At 41.1% G+C, this 23,285-nt stretch overlaps 1 long non-coding RNA gene across 1 annotated transcript; it reads right to left on the reverse strand.

Moving 5' to 3' along the window:
- Positions 1-19,102: 19,102 nt before the first annotated feature.
- Positions 19,103-22,589, reverse strand: LOC128652117 (uncharacterized). The gene is made up of 2 exons (XR_008401272.1): positions 22,456-22,589; positions 19,103-20,322 (listed from the first exon to the last, which is right to left on the reverse strand). It is a non-coding gene; the product is annotated as an uncharacterized LOC128652117 (long non-coding RNA).
- Between the last annotated feature and the right edge of the window lie 696 nt (positions 22,590-23,285).

The following is a 23,285-nucleotide window of genomic DNA, read 5'->3' on the forward strand; positions in this document are numbered from 1 at the left end:
ATATGCTTAGTCTGTGGGTGATATTTGTGACTCAGGGAAGATGATTTAACCTGATTCTGATATTTCTACATTTAAAATTTATGCTTGAGAACCTCCACTTGTTGCTCAGGGAGGCTTTAGCTGCTCTGAATGAATGTGTACAATCGCAGTGCCAGAGAAATTGTGTAGACTGGATAAATAATATGCAGTGCCGGTGTGTACTTATGTTTTTCCAATACCTAAAGAGGTTTACTAAAATTTTTCATAAGGAATGGGATAGACCAGGTGTGCCGTTCTCTTCCCCTCCTATTTTTTAGAAGAATGTTTTCTAATAGTTGCCACCACACGGGACTTATGGCAGACAGTTCCTAAGGTGGAGAGAAGAGTTTCTACTCTAGCTAAGCGTACCACTACCTCTGGCGAGGACTGTTGTGCTTTTTTAGATCCAATGGATAAAAAATGTTTATTCAACAAGGTTTTATCCTGCAGCCCCTTGCACGCATTGCTCCTGTCACTGCTGCTGCGGCGTTCTGGTTTGAGTCTCTTGATGAGGCTTTACAGGCTCCATTGGATGAATATATTTGACAAGCTTAGAGCACTTAAGCTAGCCAATTCCTTTGTTTTCTGATGCCTTTGTTCCTTTGACTAGACTAACGGCTAAGAATTCTGTTTTTTACTATACTGGCGCGCAGAGCGCTATGGCTTATATCATGGTCAGCTGTCGTGACTTTAATAAATAAGCTACTTAACTTCCCTTCAAGGGGCAGACCCTATTCAGGCCTAGTTTGAAGGAGATTATTACTTATATCACTGGAGGAAAAGATCATGCCCTTCCTCAGGACAGGTCCAAATCAAGGGACAAAAAAGGCCTAATTTTCGTGCCTTTCGAAAATTCAAGGCAGGTGTGGCATCAACTTCCTCTAAGGCAGACAACCGGACCTGGAACAAAGATAAGCAGGTCAAGGAGCCTGCTGCTGCCTCTAAAACAGCATGAGGAACGGACCCCTATCTGGTAACGGATCCTATAGGGGGCAGACTTCATTCTTCGCCCAGGCGTGGGCAAGAAATGCCCAGGATCCCTGGGCATTGGAAATTATACCCCAGAGATATCTTCTGGATTTCAAAGCTTTCCCCCCCAAAAAAGGGGAGTTTTTGCCTTTCACATTTATCTGCAAACCAGATAAAGAAAGAGACATTCTTGCATTGTGTACGTGACCCATTCAGTTCCAATAGAGGAACAGGGACACAGTTTTCCTCAAATCGGTTTGTGGTTCCCAAGGAAAGGAAACCTTCAGACCTATTTTGGATCTAAAAGATCTTAAACAAATTCTTTAGAATTCTATCATTTAAGATGGAAACTATTCGTACCATCTTAACTATGATCCAGGAGAGTCAATAGAGGACTACAATGGATTTGGAGGATGCTTATCCTCACATTACGATGCATAAAGATCACCATCAGTTTTTCAGGTTTGCCTTTCTAGACAGGCATTACCAGTTTGTAGCTCTTTCCTTTGGGTTAACTACAGCCCCTAGAATCTTTATGGAGGTTCTGGGGTCACTTTGGCGGTCCTTAGGCATAGAAGTGGCCCCTTATTTAGACGACATCCTGATACAGGCGTCAAACATCCAAGTTGCCAAGTCTCATACGGACGTAGTACTGGCATTTCTGAGATCGCATGGGTGGAAAGTGAACAAGGAAAGAGTTCTCTATCCCCAATATCAAGGGTTTCCCTCCTAGGGATTCTGATAGATTTTGTAGAAATTAAAATTTACCTGACGGAGTCCAGGTTGTCAAAGTTTCTAAATTTCTGCCGTGTTCTTCATTCCATCCGCGCCCTTTGGTGGCTCAGTACATGAATGTAATCGGCTTAATGGTAGCGGCAAGGGACATAGTACCGTTTGCACGCCTACATTTCAGACCACTGCAACTATGCATGCTCAGCCAGAGGAACGGGGATTACACAGATTTGTTCTCCTGTTAAATCCGGACCAAGAAACCAGAGATTCTCTTCTCTGGTGACTATCTCGGGTCCATCTGTCCAAGGGTATGACCTTCCGCAGGTCAGATGGGACAATTGTTACAACAGATGCCAGCCTTTTAGGTTGGGATACAGTCTGGAACTCCCTGAAGGCTCAGGGATAGTGGACTCAGGAGGAGACCCTCCTTCTAATGAATATTCTGGAACTGGGAGCGATATTCCATGCTTTTCAGACTTGGCCTCAGTTAGCAACTCTGAGGTACATCATATTTCAGTCGAACAATATCACGACTGTGGCTTACATCAACCATCAAGGGGGAACAGAAGTTCCCTAGCAATGTTAGAAGTCTTAAAATAATTCACTGGACAGAGACTCACTCTTGTCTAAAAGCTATCCCTATCCCAGGTGTTGAGAACTGGGAGGCAGATTTTCTAAGTCGTCAGACTTTTCATCCGGGGGAGTGGGAATTCCCTCCGGAGGGGTTTGCACAAGATCAAGCAGGAGAGTGCTTTGGTGCTTTTGACAGCGCCTGCGTGGCCACGTAGGACCTGGTATGCAGATCTGGTGGACATGTCATCCTTTCCACCACGGTCTCTGCTTCTGAGACAGGACCCTCTACCTCAGGGTCTTTTCAACCATCTAAATATAACTAATCTGAGATGGACTGCCTGGAAACAGAACGCTTGATGTTATCAAAGCATGGCTTCTCCGAGTCAGTAATTGATACCTTAATACAGGCATAAAAGCCTGTCTCTAGGAAAATTTAACATAAGATATGGTGTAAATATCTTATTGTTATGAATCCAAGGGTTACTCATGGAGTAAAGTCTGGATTCCCAGGATATTATCTTTTCTCCAAGATGATTTTGAGAAAAGGGTTGTCAGCTAGTTCTTTAAAAGGACAGATTTCTACTCTGTCTATTCTTTTGCACAAGCGTCTGGCAGGTATTCTAGACGTTCAGGCATTTGGTCAGGCTTTGGTTAGAACCAAGCCTGTGGTTAAAAATGTTGCTCCGCAATGGAGCTTAAAGCTGGTTCTTAAGGTTCTTCAAGGAGTTCAATTTGAACCTTTTCATTCCATAGATATCAAACTTCTATCTTGGAAAGTTCCTTTTTGGTAGATATTTCCTCGGCTCATAGAGTCTCCGAGTTATCTGCGTTGCAATGTGATTCTCCTTATCTGGTTCTCCGTACGGATAAGGTAGTCCTGTGTACCAACCTGGGTTTTTACCTAAGGTGGTATCTAACAAGAATATCACTCAAGAGATTGTTGTTCCATTCTTGTATCCTAATCCTTCTTCAAAGAAGGAACGTCTATTACACAATTTGGACGTGGTTCGTGTTTTAAAGTTTTACTTACAAGCTACTACAGATTTTCATCAAACATTCACCTTGTTTGTTGTCTATTCTGGACAGAGGAGAGGTCAAAGGACTTCAGCAACCTCTCTGTCTTTTTGGTTAAAAAGCATAATTCATTTAGCTTATGAGACTGCTGGACAGCAGCCTCCTGAAGGGATTACAGCTCATTCTACTAGAGCTGTGGTTTTCACTTAGGCCTTTTTTAAATGTGGCTTCTGTTGAACAGATTACAAGACGGAGTCTTGGTCTGCGTTTCATACTTTTTCAAATTTAACAAATTTGATACCTTGCTTCTTCGGAGGCTATTTTTGGGAGAAAGGGTTTTTTACAGGCAGTGGTAACTTCCGTTTAAGTACCTGCCTTGTCCCTCCCATCATCCGTGTACTTTAGCTTTGGTATTGGTATCCCATAAGTAATGGATGATCCGTGGACTGGATACACTTAACAAGAGAAAACATAATTTATGCTTACCTGATAAATTTATTTCTCTTGTAGTGTATCCAGTCCACGGCCCGCCCTGTCACTTTAAGGCAGGTAATTTTTCCATTAAACTACAGTCACCACTGCACCCTATGGTTTTCCTTTCTCTGCATGTTTTCGGTCGAATGACTGGTAATGGCAGTTAGGGGAGGAGCTATATAGCAGCTTTGCTGTGGGTGGACTCTTGCAGCTTCCTGTTGGGAAGGAGAATATATCCCATAAGTAATGGATGATCCGTGGACTGGATACACTACAAGAGAAATAAATTTATCAGGTAAGCATAAATTATGTTTTTTATGGTGCGGCCAGAAAAAAGCCAGCGTTAGCTACGCGGGTCGTTACCGACAAAACTCCAAATCTAGGCCTTAGTTTGTTATTTTTTTTAATGGTAGTTTTTTTATTTTTTGTAATTGTAGTTTACATTTTTTAGTAATCTTAGGTTTTTTTATTTTTAGTAATGTTATTTTTTTTTATTTTTAGTATTGTTAGGTTTATTAGTGTAAGCTTAGGTTTTATTTTTATTTCACAGGTAAATTTGTATTTATTTTAACTAGGTAGTTAGTAAATAATTATATTGTAGCTAGCTTAGGTTTTATTTTTTATTTCACAGGTAAGTTTGTATTTATTTTTAAATAGGTAGTTAGTTAATAATTGTAACTTTACTTTAGGTCTATTTCAATTATGTTAAAGTTAGGGGGTGTTAGGTTTAGGGGTTAATATAGTTTAGTTTAGGTTGTTGCAATGTGGGCGCCGGTGGTTTAGGGGTTAATAGGTTTAGTTAGTGTTGGGGATGTGGGTGTATGGCGGTTTAGGGGTTAATAGGTTTAGTTAGTGTCGGTGATGTTTGGGAACTGCGGATTAGGGGTTAATAGGTTTAGTTTGTGTCGGTGATGTTTGGGAACTGCAGTTTAGGGGTTAATAGGTTTAGTTTGTGTCGGCGATGTTTGGGAAGGGCGATTTTGGGGTTAATAGGTTTAGAAACATAGAAACATAGATATTGACGGCAGATAAGAGCCATAGGCCCAGCAAGTCTGCCCAATATTACCTAACAGTATAAACTTATCTAGTTTGTAGGATAGCTTTATGCTTGTCCCATGCATTTTTAAATGTGTTTGTCGCTACTACCTCTTGAGGAAGTTTATTCCATAAATCAATCACTCTTTCTGTAAAGTAGTGCTTCCTCAAATTACTCCTGAATCTACTACCCTTCAGCTTGAGATCATGACCCCTTGTTCTTGAATTTTCCATTTAATGTAAAATACCCACAGCCTCAGTTTTACTAAGCCCTTTAAACGTACTTGAAAGTTGCTATCATAACACCTATTTCCCTTCTCTCCTCTAAGCTATACATATTTAGGTCATTGAGCCTATCCTGGTAAGTTTTATTTTTTAGACAATGTACCATTTTTGTAGCCCTCCTTTGCACAGATTCAAGTTTGTTAATATCCTTCTGAAGATATGGCCTCCAGAACTGCACACAATACTCAAGATGAGGCCTAACTAATGATCTATAAAGTGGCATAAGAACCTTACTATTTCTGCTGCAAATAACTCTACCAATACATCCAAGCATTCTGCTAGCCTTATTCGCTGCATTACTACATTTTAAATAATCTGAAATAATAATTCCCAAGTCCAGTCCACGGATCATCCATTACTTGTGGGATATTCTCCTTCCCAACAGGAAGTTGCAAGAGGATCACCCACAGCAGAGCTGCTATATAGCTCCTCCCCTAACTGCCATATCCAGTCATTCTCTTGCAAGTCTCAACAAAGATGGACGTAGTAAGAGGAGAGTGGTGTATTATAGTTAGTTTCTTAACTTCAATCAAAAGTTTGTTATTTTTAAATGGTACCGGAGTGTACTGTTTTATCAAAGGCAGCATTAGAAGAAGAATCTGCCAGTGATTTCTATGATCTTAGCAGAAGTAACTAAGATCCATTGCCGTTCTCACATATTCTGAGGAGTGAGGTAACTTCAGAGAGGGAATGGTGTGCAGGTTTTCCTGCAATAAGGTATGTGCAGTAAACATATTTCTAGGGATGGAACTTGCTAGAAAAATGCTGCTGATACCGGATTAATGTAAGTTAAGCCTAAATGCAGTGATTTAATAGCGACTGGTATCAAGCTTATTAACAGAGATACATACTCTTATAAAAGTGTAATATAAAACGTTTGCTGGCATGTTTAATCGTTTTTATATATGCTTTGGTGATAAAACTTATTGGGGCCTAGTTTTTTTCCACATGGCTGGCTTTATTTTTGCCTAGAAAAAGAGGCTTTCCACTGTTATAGTATAAAAGTTACAGTTGGTGCAGTTAAAATTACAAACTGTGACATTCAGCTTCCCTCAGCAGTCCCCTGCATGCTATAGGACATCTCTGATGGGCTCAAAAGGCTTCAAAGTAGGAGCTGTGGCAGTTGTTATGACTGTTTAAAAAACATATTTTTCATTTTGTTAATCTGTTTTTTGTATTAAGGGGTTAATCATCCATTTGCAAGTGGGTGCAATGCTCTGCTAACTTGTTACATACACTGTAAAAACTTTGTTAGTGTAACTGCCTTTTTTCACTGTTATTTCAAATTTTGCCAAAATTTGTTTCTCTTAAAGGCACAGTAACGTTTTTTATATTGCTTGTTAACTTTGTTTAAAGTGTTTTCCAAGCTTGCTAGTCTCATTGCTAGTCTGTACAAACATGTCTGACACAGAGGAAACTACTTGTTCATTATGTTTAAAAGCCATTGTGGAGCCCCATAGGAGAATGTGTACTAAATGTATTGATTTCACCTTAAACAGTAAAAATCAGTCTTTATCTATAAAAGAATTGTCACCAGAGGGGTCTGTCGAGGGGGAAGTTATGCCGACTAACTCTCCCCACGTGTCGGACCCTTCGCCTCCCGCTCGAGGGACGCACGCTAATATGGCGCAAAGTACATCAGGGATGCCCATAGCGATTACTTTGCAGGACATGGCTGCAATCATGAATAATACCCTGTCACAGGTATTAGCCAGATTGCCTGAATTGAGAGGCAAGCGCGATAGCTCTGGGGTTAGACGAGATACAGAGCGCGTAGATGCTGTAAGAGCCATGTCTGATACTGTGTCACAATATGCAGAACCTGAGGACGGAGAGCTTCAGTCTGTGGGTGACGTCTCTGAATCGGGGAGACCTGATTCAGAGATTTCTAATTTTAAATTTAAGCTTGAGAACCTCCGTGTGTTACTTGGGGACGTATTAGCTGCTCTGAATGACTGTGACACAATTGCAGTGACAGAGAAATTGTGTAGGCTGGATAAATACTATGCAGTGCCGGTGAGTACTGATGTTTTTCCAATACCTAAAAGGCTTACAGAAATTATTAGTAAGGAGTGGGATAGACCCGGTGTGCCCTTTTCCCCACCTCCTATATTTAGAAAAATGTTTCCAATAGATGCCACTACACAGGACTTATGGCAGACAGTCCCTAAGGTGGAGGGAGCAGTTTCTACTTTAGCAAAGCGTACCACTATCCCGGTTGAGGACAGTTGTGCTTTTTCAGATCCAATGGATAAAAAAATTAGAGGGTTACCTTAAGAAAATGTTTATTCAACAAGGTTTTTATTTTACAGCCCCTTGCATGCATTGCGCCTGTCACTGCTGCGGCGGCCTTCTGGTTTGAGGCCCTGGAAGAGGCCATCCATACAGCTTCATTGACTGAAATTATTGACAAGCTTAGAACACTTAAGCTAGCTAACTCATTTGTTTGTGATGCCATTGTTCATTTGACTAAACTAACGGCTAAGAATTCCGGATTCGCCATCCAGGCGCGTAGGGCGCTATGGCTTAATTCCTGGTCAGCTGATGTGACTTCAAAGTCTAAATTACTTAACATTTCTTTCAAGGGGCAGACCTTATTCGGGCCTGGTTTGAAAGAAATTATTGCTGACATTACTTGAGGTAAGGGTCATACCCTTCCTCAGGACAGGGCCAAATCAAGGGCCAAACAGTCTAATTTTCGTGCCTTTCAAAATTTCAAGGCAGGTGCAGGATCAGCTCCCTCTACTTCAAAACAAGAGGGAACTTTTCCTCAATCTAAGCAGGCCTGGAAACCTACCCAGTCCTGGAACAAGGGCAAGCAGGCTGAAAGCCTGCTGCTGCCTCCAAGACAGCATGAAGGAGCGGCCCCCTATCCAACAACGGATCTAGTAGGGGGCAGACTCTCTCTCTTCGCCCAGGCGTGGGCAAGAGATGTTCAGGATCCCTGGGCGTCGGAGATCATATCTCAGGGATATCTTCTGGACTTCAAAGCTTCTCCCCCACAAGGGAGATTTCACCTTTCAAGATTATCTGCAAACCAGATAAAGAAAGAGGCATTCCTAAGCTGCGTGCAAGACCTCCTTGTAATGGGAGTGATCCATCCAGTTCCGCGGACGGAACAAGGACAGGGGTTTTATTCAAATCTGTTTGTGGTTCCCAAAAAAGAGGGAACCTTCAGACCAATTTTGGATCTAAAGATCCAAAACAAATTCCTCAGAGTTCCATCATTCAAGATGGAAACTATTCGAACCATTTTACCCATGATCCAAGAGGGTCAGTACATGACCACAGTGGACTTAAAGGATGCCTACCTTCACATTCCGATCCACAAGAATCATCATCGGTTCCTGAGGTTTGCCTTTCTAGACAGGCATTACCAGTTTGTAGCTCTTCCATTCGGGTTGGCTACAGCCCCAAGAATTTTTACAAAGGTTCTGGGCTCACTTCTGGCGGTTCTAAGACCGCGAGGCATAGCGGTGGCTCCTTACCTAGACGACATCCTGATACAGGCGTCAAGCTTTCAAATTGCCAAGTCTCATACAGAGATAGTTCTGGCATTTCTGAGGTCGCATGGGTGGAAAGTGAACGAAGAAAAGAGTTCTCTATCTCCTCTCACAAGGGTTTCCTTCCTAGGGACTCTGATAGATTCTATAGAAATGAAAATTTACCTGACGGAGTCCAGGTTATCAAAACTTTTAAATGCTTGCCGTGTTCTTCACTCCATTCCGCACCCCACGGTGGCTCAGTGCATGGAAGTAATCGGCTTAATGGTAGCGGCGATGGACATAGTGCCATTTGCGCGCCTGCATCTCAGACCGCTGCAATTATGCATGCTCAGTCAGTGGAATGGGGATTACACAGATTTGTCCCCTCTACTAAATCTGGATCAGGAAACCAGAGATACTCTTCTCTGGTGGTTATCTCGGGTCCATCTGTCCAAAGGTATGACCTTTCGCAGGCCATATTGGACCATTGTAACAACAGACGCCAGCCTTCTAGGTTGGGGTGCAGTCTGGAACTCCCTGAAGGCTCAGGGTTCATGGACTCAGGAGGAGAAACTCCTCCCAATAAATATTCTGGAGTTAAGAGCAATATTCAATGCTCTTCTAGCTTGGCCTCAGTTAGCAACACTGAGGTTCATCAGATTTCAGTCGGACAACATCACGACTGTGGCTTACATCATCCATCAAGGGGGGACCAGGAGTTCCCTAGCGATGTCAGAAGTCTCCAAGATAATTCGCTGGGCAGAGACTCACTCTTGCCACCTATCAGCGATTCATATCCCAGGGGTAGAGAACTGGGAGGCGGATTTTCTAAGTCGTCAGACTTTTCATCCGGGGGAGTGGGAACTCCATCCGGAGGTGTTTGCTCAATTGGTTCTCCGTTGGGGCAAATCAGAACTGGATCTCATGGCGTCTCGCCAGAACGCCAAGCTTCCTTGTTACGGATCCAGGTCCAGGGACCCAGAAGCGGCACTGATAGATGCTCTAGCAGCGCCTTGGTTCTTCAACCTGGCCTACGTGTTTCCACCGTTTCCTCTGCTCCCTCGTCTGATTGCCAAAATCAAACAGGAGTGAGCATCGGTGATATTGATAGCGCCTGCGTAGCCACGCAGGACCTGGTATGCAGACCTAGTGGACATGTCATCCTTTCCACCATGGACTCTGCCTCTGAGACAAGACCTTCTAATACAAGGTCCTTTCAATCATCCGAATCTACTTTCTCTGAGACTGACTGCATGGATATTGAACGCTTGATCCTATAAAAGCGTGGCTTCTCCGAGTCAGTAATTGATACCTTAATACAGGCACGAAAGCCTGTCACCAGCAAAATGTACCACAAGATTTGGCGTAAATATCTTCATTGGTGTGAATCCAAGAATTACTCATGGAGTAGGGTTAGGATTCCTAGGATATTGTCCTTCCTCCAAGAGGGTTTGGACAAAGGACTATCAGCTAGTTCTTTAAAGGGACAGATTTCTGCTCTGTCTATTCTTTTACACAAGCGTCTGGCAGAAGTTCCAGACGTTCAGGCATTTTGTCAGGCTTTAGTTAGAATTAAGCCTGTGTTTAAACCTGTTGCTCCCCCATGGAGATTAAACTTGGTTCTTAAAGTTCTTCAAGGGGTTCCGTTTGAACCCCTTCATTCTATTGATATCAAACTTCTATCAGGGAAAGTTCTTTTTCTGATGGCTATTTCCTCGGCTCGAAGAGTCTCGGAGTTATCTGCCTTACATTGTGATTCTCCTTATCTGATCTTTCATTCAGATAAAGTAGTTCTGCGTACAAAACCTGGGTTTTTACCTAAGGTGGTTTCAATCAAGAGATTGTTGTTCCATCATTATGCCCTAATCCTTCTTCAAAGAAGGAATGTCTTTTGCATAATCTAGACGTAGTCCGTGCATTGAAGTTTTACTTGCAGGCTACTAAAGATTTTCGCCAAACATCTCACCTGTTTGTTATTTACTCTGGACAGAGGAGAGGTCAAAAGGCCTCGGCAACCTCTCTTTCTTTTTGGCTTCGGAGTATAATCCGTTTAGCATATGAGACTGCTGGACAGCAGCCCCCTGAAAGAATTACAGCTCATTCTACTAGAGCTGTGGCTTCCACCTGGGCCTTTAAAAATGAGGCCTCTGTTGAACAGATTTGCAAGGCTGCGACTTGGTCTTCGCTTCATACCTTTTCAAAATTTTACAAATTTGATACTTTTGCTTCTTCGGAGGCTGTTTTTGGGAGAAAGGTTCTACAGGCAGTGGTTCCTTCCGTTTAAGTTCCTGCCTTGTCCCTCCCATCATCCATGTACTTAAGCTTTGGTATTGGTATCCCACAAGTAATGGATGATCCGTGGACTGGATACACTTAACAAGAGAAAACATAATTTATGCTTACCTGATAAATTTATTTCTCTTGTAGTGTATCCAGTCCACGGCCCGCCCTGTCCTTTTAAGGCAGGTCTAAATTTTAATTAAACTTCAGTCACCACTGCACCCTATGGTTTCTCCTTTCTCGGCTTGTTTCGGTCGAATGACTGGATATGGCAGTTAGGGGAGGAGCTATATAGCAGCTCTGCTGTGGGTGATCCTCTTGCAACTTCCTGTTGGGAAGGAGAATATCCCACAAGTAATGGATGATCCATGGACTGGATACACTACAAGAGAAATAAATTTATCAGGTAAGCATAAATTATGTTTTTTCTTCCCTAGATGCATTATTTTATACTTTGCTGTGTTAAACTTTCGATCCCAGTCATTTTCCAATCCTCAAATTGTTGTATATCACTTCTCATTTTGTCTACCCCCACTGGAACATCCACTCTGTTACAAATTTTTGTATCATATGCAAACAGACATACTTTCCCCTGTAGCCCTTTGCTGATATCACAGATAAATATGTTAAACAAAACAGGCCCCAGAACTGACCCCTGAGGAACACCACTAGTAACAGCCCCCTCTGCTGAATGAACTCCTTTTAATAAGACACTTTGTTTTCTGTCCATAAGCCAGCATTCCACCCAGTTCACAATTTTTGAATCTAGACCAAGGAGATACAGTTTGTGAATTAGTTTATTGTGTGGGACGGTGTCAAATGCTTTGCTGAAATCTAGATATGCTACATCAACTGCTCCACCCTTGTCTAATACTTTTGTTACATAATCAAAGAATCATTGTGTCGGCGATGATTTGGAAAGGCGATTTATGGTTTAATAGGTTTAGTTAGTGTTGGCATTGTTGAGGAACTGCGGTTTAGGGGTTAATAGCTTTATTTTGTGATTTACTTAGTGTCGGCGATGTTGGGGAACTGCGGTTTAGATCTGATAGAACAATGAAAAATTTCAAATATGAATAATGGATCCGAAAACTGATTTATTCATTTTCAAAATTTTTCGGGATTTGACGATTCAGAAATTCGGGTGCATTCAAATCGGCCAAAATTCGGCCAAAACGAAGTGTTAAAATACCAGCTTTTCAAATAGCCTAGGGTGTCTATTTTTCAAAAATATATGGTTTGATGGGAATAAATTACATTGACGGGCTTCAGAAATGACCCAAATAGGACATAGGTGCATGATGACAGATGTGAAAATTCCAAGTTGGAAAACTGGAATGTGCCCCCTAAAAACAAGGCCTTTTAGCCCCCTGAGAACCCGACAAACCTATTCATGGGTGGTATCACTGTATGGCTAAAAAGAAATGTAATAGGAGGGCATTAGGTTTAGGGGTTGATAGCTTTATTTTATGATTTACTTAGTGGCGGCGATGTTGGGGAACTGCGGTTTAGATAGAACAATAAAAAATTCCGAATATGAATAATGGATCAGAAAATTCGGAAACTGAACGGAAACCCTAAAAACAAGGCCTTTTAACCCCCTGAGAACCCGACAAACCTATTCATGGGTGGTATCACTGTATGGCTAAAAAGAAAAGAAATGTAATAGGAAATTAATAATGTAATAAAAACTTAAGACACTGGTATACAAAAATCTTCTACAACCTCATTAGTCTATAAGATAGTTTATTAAGAAAAATAAAATAATATATTTATAAATATATTATATCCACAGAATAAGAAGGCCCGGGCCGTCTCCCTTAGATCTATGACACAATTATTTTAACATTTTAAAATTTAACATAAGACACAATTTTGCTAATATATGAGCGGTAGTTTATATCAGCCCACAAACAATTTTAAAATAAAGACATATACAAATCTATATTCAAGACCTACTTTGTCTAAATATTTAATACCACCTTGAAATGTAACTAAATATGTGGCTAAATGTTAACTTGTAGCGGATGTATTAATAAGTCACAGATTGTCCACAGCTAATACAAAGCAGTCTTAAAGTTAATCAGTACTTGGTCCGAGATGATCAGTTTTTATGCAATTATACGTTCAAGTGTTCTGCTGAGTACCTTACTTCCATTTTGCTCTTATCCAAACAAGTTCTTTTAAGGGGTACGCCCGATGTCCTGTTGTTTTTGTTACACACAAGCTGGCTCACTTACCCTCCTCACTGCGTCTTGGCACAATATATTAACTTGCTCCCATGTGACCTTTGGGCTACGTCACAGGTATTGTAACGACTTTTCGAATCCGGATCGTAGTCGGCATTGGTTACCGATACAGGATAACAACTTGATTCAATGTACTTGCTCTTAGTGCTGTATAGCACGCAAGTGGTGAATAGGGGATTTCGCTGTTAGTTGATTTGACAATTATTGTCTATAACCCAGGTTATGAAATGTAGCAGCAAACAGTCCATAGATAAATCAGCTGGTTCACGGTTAAATCCTTGGTGGGATATACCTCACCCTGTATAGATATCGCTGCCTTAAACGTCTGTTTGCTTTTAAATTTCATAACCTGGGTTATAGACAATAATTGTCAGATCAACTTACAGGGAAATCCCCTATTCACCACTTGCGTGCTATACAGCACTAAGAGCAATTACATTGAATCAAGTTGTTATCCTGTATCGGTAACCAATTCCGACTACGATCCGAATTAGAAAAGTCGTTATAATACCTGTGACGTAGCCCACAGGTCACATGGGAGCAAGCTGATACATTGTGCCAAGACGCCGTGAGGAGGGTAAGTGAATCAGCCTGTGTGTAACAGGAACAACAGGACATCGGGCGTATTGTTGTTTTTTGAGAAAAATGGGCTGAACATGGGAGTTCCAGGGGTGTATATGAAATTGTCTCGCAAAACCCTGTATAATTCTGTAAAGATTTTCACACTGCAGATCTCACATTTTTTTTCTCGTCAGTAAGAAGGTGGTGCGCTTTTCTCAAAACACTCAAATACTTAATGCCCTAATAGAAAAAAACGTGCATACGAAAATAGAAGCAACCTCTATGGAGAGAAGTGTCCCTTTACAGTGAGCTCCATATATAGAAGCCATCTCGACACACAGAGAGACTGCCCTTTTTGTTACAATAATTCCTCCATGGCAGCCCCTGCGAGAGCGTGAAAAATCACATCTGATCTGGAGAGGTTTAGATAATCGGCCCCTATGTAATAGGTATGTGATCTATTAATAGATACAAATATACATAAGTTCAATTTTATTACATTGTAATGGGTTATGTGATTTAATTGTACACATTTTCATTTGTTAAGTGTTCCTCTCTATTTTTAAGTTTAATCCGTCACTTGAAGGTCCATTACAGCAGTGCATAATAAGTTGACTTTTATAATATGCATTATTGTTTAGCTCACCTTGGGCAAACTTAAAATTTTTGCAGTACGGCTATACCGCTGAAAAATTGGCCTTTATGCGTGGAATGTAAGGTCTCCCGTATTACAAGTCACGCCGATACGGCTATACCACAAGCGTTTTAGCCTGTACCGCAACTCTCCATTCTGCACTCAAAATATGGCTTTTGAGTCTGGAATTTTCCGGTCTCCCGTATTACAAGTTATTCAGTCAGGCTATTACGCTAGCGTTATAGCTTATACCGCCACGATCCATTCCGCGATCAAAGACCAGTAGTTATGGATTTTGCGAAACAAAAATGTTTCACAAAACTCATAACAAAAATGTTACAAAGTACACAACTACCTATTAACCCCTAAACCGCCATTCCCCGCATCGCAAATACTATAATAGAATTATTTACCCCTAATACACCGTCCACCCGCATCGGTGACACCTTAATAAAGTTATTAACTACCAAACTGCCGACCCCCACATCAACAACACTACAATAAAACTATTAACCCCTAAACCACAGATTCCCCACATCGCAATTACTAAACTAAACCAATTAACTATTTGAACAGCCAATAGGATTTAAGCAGCTCTCATCCTATTGACTGATTTGAATATTTCAGCCAATAGGAATGCAAGGTACCCCAAATATAAAAGGGGTACCTTGCATTCAATCTTCAGTGTGCGGCGGAGATCGCATGAAGAGGAGCCTCCACACCGCTGAGAACCGCCGCTGCTGAAGAGGACCACCGCTCTGGATCCGTGCATCGGGAAAGACCACTCCGCATCTCCGGGAAGAAGATAGAAGATGGTCCCACGATTGATAAAGATGTCGCCGCCTGGATGAAGACTTGTCGCCGCCTGGAAGAAGATGGATGTCTGGACTTCAGGAACTACAAGTACATTTTTTGGGGTTAGTGTTAGTTGTTTTTTTTGGTGTGGGTTTTTGATTTAGATTAGGGCTTTTTTTAATCTTTTTTTATGGGCAGCAAAAGAGCTCATTGTCCAAACAAATGCCCCTTTAGGGGCAATGGGTAGCTTAAGTTTTTTGTAGACTTAGGTTTTTTTATTTTGGGGAATTGGTTGGGTGAGGGGTTTTACTGTTAGGGGGTACTTTGTAATTTTTTTTATGCAAAAGAGCTGATTGCTTCAAGGCAATGCCCTACAAAAGGCCCTTTTAAGGGCTATTGGTAGTTTATTATGATATTAGGGGATGGTTTTTTTTGGGGTGGTTTTTTTGTTTTTATAGGGGTATTAGATTAGGTTTAATTTTTATTATTTTGGATAACTTCGTTTATTATTTTTAGTAATCTTAGATTTTTTTATATTTTTCGTAATTTTAGTGTTTTTTTGTAATGTTAGGCTTTTTAAATTTATTTGTAGTGTTAGGATTTTTTAATTTTGTAACTTAGGTTGTTTATTTTAGTTTTTAAAATAGTTATATCAGGTTTATTTATAGTTTAAGCTTAGTTGTTTTTTTAATTTCACAGGTAAGCTTTTTATATTTAAAGGTAGTTATATTGTAACGTTAATTTAAATGGGGTGTTTAGGGGTTATTAGTTTAATTTAGTGTGTTGGCGATGTGGGGGGTTGGCGGTTTAGGAGTTAATAGGTTTATTTAGGTGTTAGCGATGTGGGGGCCCGGGGTTAAGGGGTTAATATGTTTATTTAGTGTTGGCAATGTGGGGGGTTGGCAGTTTAGGGGTTAATACTTTAGTTTAGTGTTGGCAATAGGGGTGGGCAGTGGATTAGTGGGTTAATAGGGTAATTTAGTGTGTTGCGAAGTGGGGGCCGGTGGTTTAGGGGTTAATAGGTTTAGTTTAGTAATTGCTATGTGAGGGGTCAGCGGTTTAGGGGTCAATAGTTTTAATGTAGTGTTGGCGATGTGGGGGGGTTGGCGGTTTAGGGGTTAATAACTTTATTTATGTGTTAGCGATGAGGGTGGGTGTCGGTTTAGGGGTTTATAGCTTTATTTAGTGTTGGCTATGTCGGGGGGCGGCGGATTAGGGTTTATGAGACTCTGGGTTTATGTTAGGGTGTTAGGTTTTTACATAACCTTCTTGTCCCCATAGACATCAATGGGGATTGTGTTATAGCGATCGCCTTTCCTCAATCACAGTTCTTAGTTTTTTCTAACACTTTTTCTCCAAGTCAGGCCTTGGCTTACTAGAAATTTTATGGCCCCTGACTTAACCATTGATCAGGGCCCCCCCTTTTGACATGTGCAATTTTTGACCAAGTGACTAAAACGTATATGCACTTTATTCTTAAGTGTAGTCAAAATTGGAAATGTTGTAAAGGTAGAGTAACACAAACACAAAAACTGAAACACACACTCACACATAAGGATTCACATATAGACACTCTAGCAGACACGCAAAGAAACACAAACACACTCAGCCCCCCAAAGAGACACTCAGCACTTGTTTACATTGACCTGACAAGTAATGAGGTAGACTACAGTTTTGTCAAAAAAGGAGATTTACAAAACACAATATGGAGTTCTGATTATCTTTTTGTCAAGGAAGATGCCAACTAAATTATGACAACAGCATGCAGTGGCTGAAAGGAAGGACCCTGAATTGCCTAAACAATAATTTAAAGGTTAAATGGTGGATTGGTGACTTCCGGAAAGGTCTCAGTAGTCTCAAAGTCTGTAGAAAGATGTGAATAATCAGTAGTAAGGTCAAAATGCCCTAAAAGGAACAGACAATGGACAGACACACACACAAACTCAAACACAAACTTGCACATACACCCAAGAAAACACCAACAGAGACAGCTTCAGAAAACACACAAAGAAAGACACACTCACACACAGACACACCCACAGAAAATACACAAAGAGAGACAACCACATAAAACACACAAAGACATACATACACACACACCCTCACTGAGATATCCACAGAAAACACACAAAGACATACACACACTCTCACAGAGACACCCACAGAAAATGCACAGACATACACACACCCTCACAGAGACACCCACAGAAAACACACAGACATACACACACCCTCACAGAGACATCAACAGAAAACACAGACATACATACATACACACACACACACCCTCACAGAGGCATCCAGAGAAAATACACAAAGACATACATACACACACCCTCACAGAGACACCCATAGAAAAAGCACAAAGACATACACACACACCCTCACAGACATCCACAGAAAATGCACAAATACATACACACCCACCCTCACAGAGAGACCCACAGAAAAAAAAATACACACTCATAGAGACACAAACAAAAGCACAAAGACATAAACACAGACACTCACAGGAGGTAAAATTTCTGCACATTGCATCCCCTAAATCAACGGTGTGTGACATGCATGATAAAAAAAATTGCAGAAATTAAGAGATCACTTTTTAAAGAATCATATTTGTAAATGTGCAAACAAAAATAATTCTGTGAATTCAAAATTGTACGTTAATGATCTGAGTAGATGGCTAGATGAAGAAAAGTACATTTGAAAGGTTGACATATGTTTGTTTTTTTCCCCCCATTTTCCCCAACCAAGAGCACCCCTTCAAATATGGTGTACAAATGTTCCCATCTGTCAGCTGTACTTATATATGGTCTTGGTGGAACCATAAGCTGTGGTACTCAGTCTCATACCATTTTGGGCTACATTACATATGCAGCGTTGCCCGCAAACTCCTCTGCCGCCGGATTTTACATGATTTTGGTATTACATATACGGCGTAGCAAACAAGTTACTCGCGTATATTTCACCCTTCGGCCATATTTTTTATCCCCATAGACTAACAAAGAACAGCCGTGCAATTTTGTATCCAATATACAGTGTAAGGACTTACGTGTGCAAAATTCAGAAAATCTACTCCATTCTCATCTCGCCACATATTGCAGGTGCAGCAACCCTTGCACTGACTAAAAACAAACACATACATTTAAGCAGCATCTCAAGGTTAAAGCGATAGTATACTATGATATTTTTTTTAAGGTTTATTTGTGTATTTGAAATAGCTGATTTTGTTGTTTGAAGCCACAACCTAATCAAATGGATTGAGCTTGTAGGTATAATCAGATCTCATCACTTTATCACATTGTGGACATATACTTGCTTATTTACTTTATATTTGTTCTTAAAACAATCAACAATACTTGGAGGAAAGAACAATGTGAAATCATAATTGTATTACCTTCATCTCTTTAGAACCCACTGGAGTGTAATTTATTCTAATGTTAACACAGCCTGGCATTGATGCCAAAATATATAAAGGGACAGTCAAGTCCAAAGAAACCCTTCTTGTTTCAAATAGAGCATGTTATTTCAAACAACTTTCAAATTTAATTCTAACACTTGCTTTGTTCTCTTGGTATTCTTAGTTGAAAGCTAAACCTAGGATGGCTCATATGATAATTTCTAAGATCTTCTTGAAGGCCGCCTCTTGTGTCAAACCAATCACAGACAACACAACCTCTCACCTGCAGCCTTAAAACACCTGATAATGCACACCCTATCAGTAACATCACTATTATATATACCCGTGTCAATTTATATTGGATGTGAGATACATTGATTTACATCTTAAAAGTGAATATTACTATATGTACCCTTCATAAACAACTATTGTGGATGTGAGTTATAGTACAAGAATATGTCATAAATATTATAATATTACCTGTTTTTATTGCCATTTCCACACAGGTCATATTATATGTTTTAACAATATTAGTGTAATAAAACACACCTCACATGGATGTGGATGACAATTATATGGTAAATAACAGAGGACAAGATTTATGGTGAACTATTTGAATATTTATTTATTATTTGGCTTCTTGGATGAGGGAGCTGAGGTGACTGTAGTGGATTTCCTTGTTCTCCTGGTTTGAGAAGATTCTGGTGTTTCTGCTGGTGTGCTGGCCACAGATGATAGGCTGGAGGCAGTGTCCTGATGGTGTCTAAAGTGCTCAACCAACACACCCAAGAGTTGATTTTGTTCTCTCCATCTATTGTGCATTTGCATCTGCATATCAGACAGAATTTGCATCATCTGTGACTGGTTCTGAACACTTGCACTTAACGATGCTGCCATGTCCCTCTGTAGCTTTATGCTACATTGTTATATCCTCTCTTGGCTCCTGATGAACCTTTTATGGTTCCTGAAGAACCTCTCTTGGACTCTTTGTATGCTCTTGGTGCTTGTTATGAGCCTCCTCTGGAGTGCAATGTATTCCTCACCCAGGGGAGAATACAATGCATCCACAGGCTCTTGAGCAGCAGGGCTTTTAGGTGCTTGTGGGGCAGGTTCACCTGCATCTGCTGGTGCTTGAGGTGCAGGGTCAGCTACATCTGATGGTTCATGTGGGGCAGGGGCAGCTACAACTGCTGGTTCATGTGGGGCAGGGTCAGCTACAACTGTTGGTTCATGTGGGGCAGGGGTAGCTACATCTGATGGTGCTTGAGGTGCAGCTGTAGATATTTCTATCTGCAGATGGTGGAGCTTGTCCAATTGATGAGGATGGTGGAGCTTGTCCAATTGATGAGGGTGATGGAGCTTGTCCAATTGATGAGGATGGTGGAGCTCGTCTAATTGATGAGGATGGTGGAGCTCGTCCAATTGATAAGGATGGTGGAGCTCTCATGGTTGGTTGATAGTCCCACTGATGACCAGTGTGTGACAACTCAGCCTGTCCAATTGGCACTTCCTGTGACATTGTCTGTGGGTAAAATCCCTGACTACCATGAGATTGTGTTGTGTGTGTGTGTGTGTGGGGGGGGGTAAATACATGGACTCTTTGTGGCTGTCTTGGCTCCCCCTCAAAGCCAAAGAGAGGATATTCCTCTGACCAGGAATCTTGCCAGGGGTCATATGGCAATGGTGGTGGCATCACTCCCGGATCCTCAACTGAAGCCATCCAACCATGCTCATGCCTGGTAGCATACTGTCCTTGTGGTTGCCTGAAGACTGGTGGTGGTGGTGGCATGGATGTTTGTATCCTCATGACAGGAGGTTCTGTAAAGGAGTCAAAGGATGAGAGGGATTAGTACAGTCAGATATATGTCCATGTTGGCATACAATGTACATTGATACATGCTAGGGCCTATGCTGATTCTCATGTCAAACTCTATAACATGTGTCCTGTGTTATTCTGAGACATGTTATTATTGCACTATTCCACCTCATATCATGAATTGCATTGTGTTAAGAAGCAGTAAGGTCAAATATAATTGTAGATGTTTTTGTTAGTAGGCCAAATACCATGCTCCTCATTGTGTACATGAATGTGTGATATTAAAGGATGTTATATCTCAAATACATATAATACTGGTGTGTGGGATTTTACTCACCAGCATGATGTGCTTTGGTTGCAGCCCCTAAATCACGAGCCCCTGGAAGTCCACAGACTGCTGTGATACTCAGGGACCTGCATATCATCTCCTGTCAAGTGTTATACTCAATATCCAGGGATGGACCACAGCCTATTCCCTTCTGGTGCATAGCTTCCTGCCCTATCTTTTCTTTGACCTGCCTCTTGCAGTCATTCCACCGCTTTTTCAGGCCCTCAACAGTCCTCCTCTGTGGGGCCACACTGTTGACGGCACTCTTTACCACCAACCATGCCGTTTTTCTCCTTTTGGCAATGCCTTTGCCCTTCTCCTGCCTGAATAGGTCACTGTAATTGTCCATGATGGCCTGGACAAGGGCAACATTTTCATCAAATGAGAAGTTGGGACATCTCAGCCTCTCATCCTCCATGGACACTTGGCTTCCTCCCTGTGATGTCCCTGATGTGTGTTCCTCCCTATCCTCTCCCTCCTCCCCCTTCTGTCCCCATGTGCACCCTCTGTCCCTCTCCTAGATGTGCCTGCTCTCTGGGGCTCTCGGGCATCTCCCCTCCCATCATCCCTTCTAGCTCTCCCTCTCCCCACTTCACTTACTCCCTGATGGGGGGCCCACTGCTCCTCCTGTCCTCTCCTATACTCCTCTCCCTGCCACTACTCTCCCATCCTCCCCTCCTCCCTACCTCTCCCTGCCATCCTCACACTAAATCACCCTACACACACTCCCAATCACTCCCAGTTCAATCACACACAATCACATACAAACACTCAGCATATCACACTGTAAAAATCAAATAAAATGTGTGAGGTGTTAGAAAAAAAAAAGTGTGGTGTATTTGTATATGTATGTATGCAAGATATGTGTGCAATATGTAAAATTATGTGTAAGTGTACAAGCTTAATCAAAGAACAATGCCACTTAACCCCTCTGTTTGCACCTCTCTCTCTACTCTGACTAATCCTCCACTCCAGTGTAGTGTGTTGTAGCTCAACGAACAATCCAAACACACTGAAGAAAATGGCGGCTGCGCATGGGTTTATATATGAATTTTGAATAGCGTAATTACAAGTCGCATTTTTTACAAGTGTTAGCCTAATTTGCATAAAACTACTCTTTATTGACACTTTCCGTGGACAAAATACTGGCGTAAGTTACTTGCGATGACTAAAATGTGTATTTGCGCACATTTCAGAAGGTCGCCAATTTGTCCTACTTACGCCAGTTTAGCATCTAACGGCGCAGTATATGTAATACCCCGATGTGCGAGGTGAAATTATGGGCAGCACGGGTTTTCACGCTTGCACCGAAACCTGCGCCTTATATGTAATCTTGCCCTAGATCTGGTTAAATACAGGATTTAGGCTTGTTTGTATGTATTTCAAAATTAAGTCAGCTGTAGTGTAAACTGAACAGTGTTAAGTTAACTTGTCTCATTTCAAACACTGAGCAATCTTAGTCTGAGCGTATAACATTTTATGCAGATGTAAAAATCCTTGCATCTGGAAAGTCCTTGCATAAAGGAGCAGTAAACTGGAATGTAATTAAAATGTATATATTAATAAAAAAAATTATATCTGCCAAAAGGGCACCTACCATTTGTGTATTGAGGAGGAAACATTTCTGCATGGCTTTAAATATAGAATTTCTACAGCATTGTCAAATAATCATAAATACACTGCTGCATATTGCTAAAAAAAATGTGTTTTCATGGACCCCTGGCCCTACCATGCAACTACTACCACACTGAAGCTACAATCCGAAATTGCATAAAGAAATAAAAAACCTTTATTAAGTAAGTCCTACCTCCTCTGCAAATGAAAGTGATCTGCCGTCTGACTCAGGCACACACTGTACAAACTTAAGTGCCAAGTCTGTCTCACACTGTGCATAGTGGTTTAGTGCACACTCAGAAATCCTCTCGAATGCTAATGCTTTACTCCATGTAATAACATTTCCCACGCTCAATAGAACTGTGCTGTAGTACCCACTGGTGGCTGACAAAATTAAAAAAAAAAATGTTTTAACCACAATACACAATGTACACAGGGTTTATATTTAATAACATATTTATTCACTTGTGACACTTATTTCAAATTATTATGTTTTTTAAGTTGATAATATCCTGTAAGACACTTTTATGATTGGTTGTGGAGGAAGTAGGAGGAGCCTGTTATTTTATTTAAACACTGTTTTTGTTACTTTATGGTTGTCTGATGAAGAGGTGAATGCCCTGAAATCAGAGGTGTAACTAGAAACCACAGGGCCCAGGTGCAAGAATCTAAGAAGGAACCCCCCACCACCCCTCCCCCCTGCAAAAAAGGTGAATTTAATACATATATATTTTTTTTTTTACATTTAACACAGAAAAAAATGTGAATCAGATTACATGTCTGCAAAAGGAGGTACCTTGTGCCCACAGTCTGCAAGATGGTCTGACCCCCTATTACTGTATATATAGTTACACTGTTTAACCCCCAGTACTGTATATAGTAAGTTAGTGACACAGTCTGTAATCTGCCAGTGAGATGGCTGGCCTGACCCTACCTGCCCAGTACTTTATAAAGTGACCACAGTAGTCAGTGACATGGTCCACCCCCCATACTGTATATAGTGGTACTGTATAGTGACACTGT

The sequence above is a fragment of the Bombina bombina genome, chromosome 3 (genome assembly GCF_027579735.1).
Source record: "Bombina bombina isolate aBomBom1 chromosome 3, aBomBom1.pri, whole genome shotgun sequence".
In the NCBI taxonomy this organism is placed as follows: domain Eukaryota; kingdom Metazoa; phylum Chordata; class Amphibia; order Anura; family Bombinatoridae; genus Bombina; species Bombina bombina.